The sequence below is a fragment of the Sorex araneus genome, chromosome 2 (assembly GCF_027595985.1).
Source record: "Sorex araneus isolate mSorAra2 chromosome 2, mSorAra2.pri, whole genome shotgun sequence".
NCBI classification, from domain to species: domain Eukaryota; kingdom Metazoa; phylum Chordata; class Mammalia; order Eulipotyphla; family Soricidae; genus Sorex; species Sorex araneus.
Window position 1 is genome coordinate 215807141 of NC_073303.1, and position 8029 is coordinate 215815169.

Below are 8029 nucleotides of genomic sequence, written 5' to 3' on the forward strand. Positions count from 1 at the left end.
AGGAAAAGATCAAAAACAAAGCAATAACACATGTTTAGACCCATAAGATTGAATCATGTTTATAGTAAACAAGGGAAGGGGAAAGGTTTAAATTGTGTTAAAGGGGAAAACTGTATGAGGAAGGAAAGCAGACTTTTAGGCTGAATATAATGTTGACTTGCAAACCTAAAATATATATAATGCTAGGGTATGTCTACCACAATTTCAAGCATGAAATAAAAACATAATAATATAGTAAGACATTTTCTTAAATTCCTTCCTTAAAAATCTGTTATATATAACATGGACTCACATTGTTGTAAGATCAATGTATTGATGTGGTGGAGTCTGCTGTAGGACTTGAACCCCGAGCCAATATGTTGAATGCCCACGATCATTCTCCTGGAATACATTATATCACATGATAAATGATCTAAGGTGACACTGTCTTTAGTTTGTTTCTCTTGCACAACCTTCAGGACATGTTTTCTTATTTTCTCTTATTTTGCTTATATTCCTGGACTGGATAACACAGTGGGTAGGACTTTTGCCTTGCACACAACCGATCCGGGTTCAATTCCTCCATCCTTCTCAAAGAGCCCGGCAAGCTACCGAGAGTATCCCGTCCGCACGGCAGAGCCTGCCAAGCTCCCCGTGGCATATTCGATATGCCATAAACAGTAACAAGTCCCACAATAGAGACATCACTGGTGCCCACTCAAACAAACTGATGAACAACGGTATGACAGTGCTACAACAGTGTTACAGTGCTACACTGTCTACCTTCCTCTATAAAAAGAAAAATATCTAATCCATAATATATTTCCATACTCACTGTTTTTAAGAAAATATGATTTCAGGGAAGCTTGTTTTCAAAATATTAACTGTGAGTATCTTAATATGCATGTTTGGTATTCCCTAAAACAAAGGAAAGAAAACTGTATTTGAACTTATATACAGACAAATAAGTATTACATTAATACTAAGGTTGCCAGAGAACACTGATATTTATTGTGTAACAGTTCATAATTCATAAAGTTGTGGAAGAAAATGTAAGATATACGCTCAGATACTTTTATTTGTAATCCTAAAATTTTATCTGTTTGTGCATTAACTATAATTCCTAAAAAACGAGTTTAAAATAAATGAGTTTTCATAGACTGTTTCCAACATACAAGTTATAACCAGACAGAACTTCCCAAATTATAGCACATCTCATATTGTTTCCTCACCCCACTTATTCTTATTCAGAGTAGCACCACCGCTTTTACATTTATTAAATCACAAATAATTCTTTCTTTATCTTTCTGCTTTCCCAACTAATTTTTTTTTATAATCATGACTGTTTGAGCAAATTATTTTGAAATCTCTATGCAAAAATAGTTGTCAAACACTGACAGTCATTCATATATGCTATACTGGAGAAATGTCAAGAGTATTTAATTAGATAAAATTTTGACAAATATTGATATGCAGCCCTAAAGGGCAAGCTCACATAAATTTTTATTTAACTCACCAATTACCATTTTTAAATGGCAATAGTGCCTTAAAATAGATTAATTATTCTAGTTTCAATCGAATCTTTAATAATATCTTTAAATATCTGTACATTCAAGGAGGAGATATATTTTTCTTAAGATTTTCAAAAATCTGAGGCAGATTTTACAAATTAGGTAGAAAACTTGTAAAAGTCAGGAGTGCTATCTCTAAATCTCTTCAGAGCTGACTTTTCACATTTCCACTAAAAATAAGATCCCTCCACCTTCATCTGTTGATCCTTCCTTTCTTTTAGGAGTTCTCTGTCCCTGGCAACATCAACTCTTCAGCCATAATCCAAGGGTTAGTTTTCAACTGTTTCCTGTGTTTTCTTAACCTGTTTTCTTATATCCCACATATGAGTTAATCATGTAGAATTTGTGTCTTTCTTATATGTTTATTAGCATAACATCCTCCAATTCTACCCATATCAAAAGTGGCAGGATTGAATCTCGTCTTTAGTTAGTAATATCCCACTGTGTATAGGTGGCAACTACTTACCTATTTTTCCAGCAATGGATGGGAAACTTGGTTTGTTTCCATATCTTATTACTGTAAATTGTGCTGTAATGAAAATTAAAGTACATCTACTCAAATTATTATTTTATATTCTTCAAATGCATACTTAGGAATAGAATTGCTGGAACAGTTTTATTTCAAGATTTGGAAAAGTTTCTTTTTGAAAGAGCCCCCCCCCCCCCAATTTTTGGTATAATATCCATTCAATTGCTAATTTACTTGCTAAAGTATTTTCCTCATTAGGTGACAGATAGCTCTATATTTAATTCCAAAATGCATATAGAAAACCAAACCATCTGTTGGTTCTTTTGATGTTCACATTCTCTTTTAAAGCTTCTTGTATTTATCATAGCCTTAGGAACTTTGCAGTTTCAGGGAATTTTTTTTTTTTTTTGTAAAAATGACCATCTCCCAAAATTGTAGTCCTTTAATGTCTTATCTTTGTTTCAATTCTTCAGAGAACTATCATTAACTGTTTTGATCTGTCATGCAAATCTCAAAATCCATAGTTCTACACTCTGGAAATGCATTCCTACACAAGGGCCACTTCTGAATATTTAATCATTGGTATGAGGTCCTGCCACATAGAGTTGCCCTCTAATACCCACAAAATATTTTTCTCAGAGGGCTTTGGGTAAGGAGAAGTGTAAATTGGGACTATTATATTTATGAAGCAGTGCCAAGGTTTGAACTGGGTTGACCAACTGCAATGCAAACTCTCTACCTGGAATGCTATCTCTCTGTTCCCTAGACCTTCAGTTTTGCGATTTGATAACAGGTGTCATTAGAGTTCATTTTTTTTTAATTTGGCCTGATTTAGGTTATGCTTTTGTAATTTGAATTTTATGTTATTATTGACGAAACTTCTTGTGACTTTGTCCCTTCTCTTTCCTTCCTAAATATTTAGTACTCCCGGGACTTACGGAAAGCTAAATCAGACTGTCTTAAAGCATGTAGTTTTGAGGGTATGACAACCTCTGTGTGAGATGAATCACTTCATTTCATCATTTAACCAAGGAAGAACCTTAAAGGCACTTTTCTACTGATGAGTTGCCACCCACCACTTCCTTAGCCAGACAGAACCAGCCAGTAGAGATTGCATAGTAAAACTCTTATCATTCTTCATTCACTTCCTCTCCAATGCCATATAAAACCAAGTCCTCTATGACAATATCTTCACCACTTTCTGTGCATGCAATGTGTTTATAATTGTTCTTCATTTGCATATGTTCACCCGTTTACCTCACTAATTTGCATGATTTTCCTTAAAAATGACTTAAATATGGATAATCTATTAGGTTACCTTATCTCCTCTGGGCATAAAACCCCCACTTTCTTTCTTTGAATTTTCAGCCCATGCCGGTGGACATTCTTTCAAATATAAGTTGTTTTCATGCCAGTCACTGTCACTGTCACTGTCATCCCGTTGTGTCATTCCGTGTGGGCGGAATGCTCTCGGTAGCTTGCTGGGCTCTCCAAGGGAGGGATGGAGGAATTGGAACTGGATTGGCTGCTTGCAAGGCAAATGCCCTACCCGCTGTGCTATCGCTCCAGTATATATTAGAGTGGTATATAGCTGAGAAGCACCTGTGTAGTCTGAGCCTTCTTCCCCCTACTTCCCTATATACCTCTTTCTCTCTGGCTGTTAAATGATTTCCTGAGTTCTATGAACAGTCCTGTGAACAAATGAATTGAAACTGAGGGTGGATTATAAGAGTCTCTAATTTTATAGTCGGATGGTCAGAAGCACAAGCCTTGACCTTGAATTGAGACTGAAGATGGTCTTGGGATTTAGAGTCCTTTCCTTGTGGAATCTGCTACATCTTCTGAACAGTGTCATGACTGTGTTGTTGTACAGCACTGCCTATTGTTAGTGTGAGAAATCATCTGTCCCACATTGGAACTGCGTGATCTGGATACCTTGCAGTTAGTATACAAAAATTGTTGGTGTGGGGGAAGTTCTGCATATATTCACGCTAGAAATGTCCTGTTTTCCTGTGACATAATGTGCCTATGGGGCAATCAGCATTCTCCAACTAAAGAACAAGGAGCAACGTATAGTAATCCTTCTATAAAAAGTAATAGAGACATCTGGCGTATTTATCACAGAGAGCAAAATGACTGAAATTACTAAGGAAAAATATTTTAGACCTTGGAAATAAGACCAAAAAATAACTTTGTCCTTTCAATGTCACATTGGAATATTTCTGACAAATCTGCCTACGAGTCATCTGACTCTTTGGGGATTTGTAACATTGCCTGCCTTAACTTTTATGTATTGATTAGGGTCCACAACTTGTAAAAGTAGATGTTATCATGGGAAAAAAGTGAAATTACAATTGATTTTTTCCCAGTAAAGATGCAAATGCAATATATATTTATGTATAAATATAAATTTTTACAGATTTAGTACCTTTCAAAAAAGTTTTCTATATGACCTAGTAGTCTAATTTTAGCATCAATTCCAAAGCTCATTGTTTAAACCTATTTCTCATACCCTTATATAAGCTTTGTCATATTGGCATACCAGTTCCATCATTAGCAAGTGAAATTATTCTTTGATATAATTTACTCTATATTTATGTAAGAATCCAATATTTTATGAATCATATTTGAAATGATTTTAACATTCAGAGACAAATTACAATAACTCAAGTTTTTCTACTCTATCATTTCTCCAGAATCACAAAGAAAATATGTGGTCAAAATTATAGTAAGTAGACATAATGAGTCCGGCAAGCTACCGAGAGTATTGCGCCCACACGACAGAGCCTGGCAAGCTACCAGTGCGTATTAGATATGCCAAAAACAGTAATAATAAGTCTCTCAATGAGAGACCTTACTGGTGCCCGCTAGAGCAAATCGATGAGCAGCGGGATGACAGTGACAGTGACAGTGATGCTATCTTAACTCTAGATGTTTTCAGGGGCTGGAGTGATAGTACAGTGATTATGGTGCTTGACTTGCTAATTACCAACCTCAGTTTGATCCCCAGCATCCCACATGGTCCCCTGGATCACTGCCAGGAATAATTCCTGAGTGCAGAGCCAAGAGCAAACCCTGAGCATTGCCCTGTGTGGCCCTACCCCCAAACCAATTAAAAAGAAATTATAGACACATTCAGATTATATTGCTTATACAGGTTCTATTTTGCATGTGCATACATGTGTGGAAATTTTATCATAAATGCATATTTGACTCAAAGAAACTACTTCATGATATCCACTTATTTTCACACACCTTTCCCCTCAACCCAACACAAATTGAAGGTCCGGCAACCATGTATCTGTTCTCTGTCACTACAGTTTAGTTTACAGGGCAAGGGAGTAGGGGGAGTTCATTAAACTATTCTGTATGCACTGCACTGTAGCACTGTCATCTGGTTGTTCATCGATTTGCTCGAGCGGGCACCAGTAACGTCTCCATTGTGAGACTTGTTGTTCCTGTTTTTGGCATATCGAATACGCCACGGGGAGCTTGCCAGGCTCTGCCGTGCAGGCGGGATACTCTCGGTATCTTTCGGGGCTCCTCAAGAGGGATGGAGAAATTGAACCTGGGTTGGCTGTATGCGAGGCAAACACCCTACCCACTGTGTTATTCTGTATAAGTTCTTTATTTCTTCAGTTAACAAAATTCCCCTGGAATATATCCAAATTGTTATCAGGCATTAACAGTATGTTTTTTTTTACTTTTGAGTAGATTCCATTCATACAGTACAGTTTAGTTCACTCATTCATTCAATAAAAAATATTTGCATCTTTCTAGTGTCTACATATTATAAAGTTATTATAAATAGCCATATATTTAGTTATTTTTATGAATATAAATTACTTTTTCCCTAGATCAAATTCTCAGTAGCTCGCTCATAAACACATAAACAAAACATATAAATCTGTGTAGAAAAAGTACCCCAGAGTAACTCTATACTATTTAAATTACTATTGCTTCCTCCTCTCCATCAGCATTTGTGATAATAGAGACAACAAACCTAAAAGCCCCAAAGTCATATCTGTTATGATATTAAGTTCCATCTAACAGTGATTCTAGATATTTTTTAAATTATTTATCGCACCTATGTAACCTATATAATCCTGTTTGGTGAAGTGTCTGATTAAGTCTTGCCTTTAAAAAAAATTAACTGGGTTGTTTACTTACTTTTTTTCTAGAAAATGTTTGGATTATTTCTAATTTATTTTGGTTTGGGTGCCAGATCTGATGGTGGGGGGGGGGTTATTCACTGTTCTGCTTGTGCAGATTGCCTTACGTACTGCTCAGAGTTCATGCAGCATCTCTTGTTGAAGCCAGGATCCCTTACTCAAAGCAGTCACTCCAGCCCTTTGTGGTATCTTCCTATGAACCAAGGTCTTCTTTTAAAACTAGGAAGCATAAATTTTATGTTACTTCCCTTCTATTTGAGATTTTTCTCTCTATTTACACATTAAGTAGACTGGCACTCAAATTTTTTGTGACATTTTGATACAAGATATTTTGGTGTTGCTCTGTGTAAGTCTACCTTGTTTGGTACACTTTGTGTCACTTGAATTTTTACAGAAGCCCCCCTCCAGAGATTGAGAAGTTCTGAATTATTATTTCTTCCACCAATCATTCTTCACCTTTCTGCTTTTCCCCTCCTTCTGGTACTCCTATAATTTAGACATTATTCCCCTTGATGTTATTTATTAAGTACTTTCATACACTTTAATTCTTTTACATCTCTATTCTTGTCTTTCCGTTTTCTGATGAAGTCTTCTGCAGTCAAAATTCTGTTACTGTAGCTTGCTGTTGTGTCTTTAGCAAATTCCCTTAATTTATATGGATTATTTCGTACTTTGGATCAATTCTTCTCTGTGTCAATTGAATTTCTTCTCCAATTATTGCTTAATTGCTATTGCCAGTGCATCATTGAATAGAGTGTTGATTTGAGTTGTTCCTTGACCATGCTTGAGAACTCAAAGACGTCTCTGAACTCTTCTCCCTATGCTCCTGTGTAGTTACATTCCACTGTTTCCTTATTGTTCTTAGAGTTTTCTGGGTGCTCTAACAGATCTTTAGATTCTGTGCTCTGATTCATTATATACTAATGGGCTTTTGCATATGCCCCTGCTACTCAGACTATTTTCATTTCTGTGTAATGGTATTTGAATAGAAAGGGAGATGTAGATCTAATTCCTCCTGTTAGTTACTGGAACATTTATGGGGTTATTCTATCACTGAATTCAAACTTTGAATCAAATATGCCACGGGTAGCTTGCCAGGCTCTGCCGTGAGGGCGGGGTATTCTCGGTAGCTTGCCAGGCTCTCCAGACAGTGATACAATGAAAAATTAAATAACTTTTAGATAATTTTTTTCTTTGCTTTTTGGGTCACTTCTGGCTCCACACTCAGGAATTATTCCTGATGGTGCTCAGAGATCCACTATGAGATCTCTGAGTGGGAGTATTCCGTGTGGGCGGGAATTGGTTGTATGTGTGTGTGTGTATCTGTGTGTCTGTGTGTGTCTGTGTCCATGTGTGCATGCATTTTTTATGAGACCTTGTTAATTAGCTCTTTTTTTATTTTATTTTTTATTGAATCACCATGTGGAAAGTTACAAAGCTTTCAGGTTTAAGTCTCAGTTACACAATGCTCAAACACCCATCTCTTCATCAGTGCACATATTTCACCACCAAGAACCACAGTAGACCTCCTCCCCCATGCCCCTACCTCCCCAGCCCCCCACCCCGCCTGTGTACCTGATAAATTTCACTTTACTTTCTCTTTACTTTGATTACATTCAATATTTCAACAAAAAGCTCACTATTATTGTTTGGAGTTCCAGACCCCCCCCCAAAGGCAGACATGCTGGAAAGGAAGCATTTGATAATTTGTTTTCCATTGCTGAGAATGAAGAGATATGAGGTCGTGTGGCTACAAGTTATTTAGCAGCCACGAGGTTTTGGATTTCTGTATCTTAGTATTTTAGTAACTAAGTCCAGAGAAATTTCTGCCAGAAAAC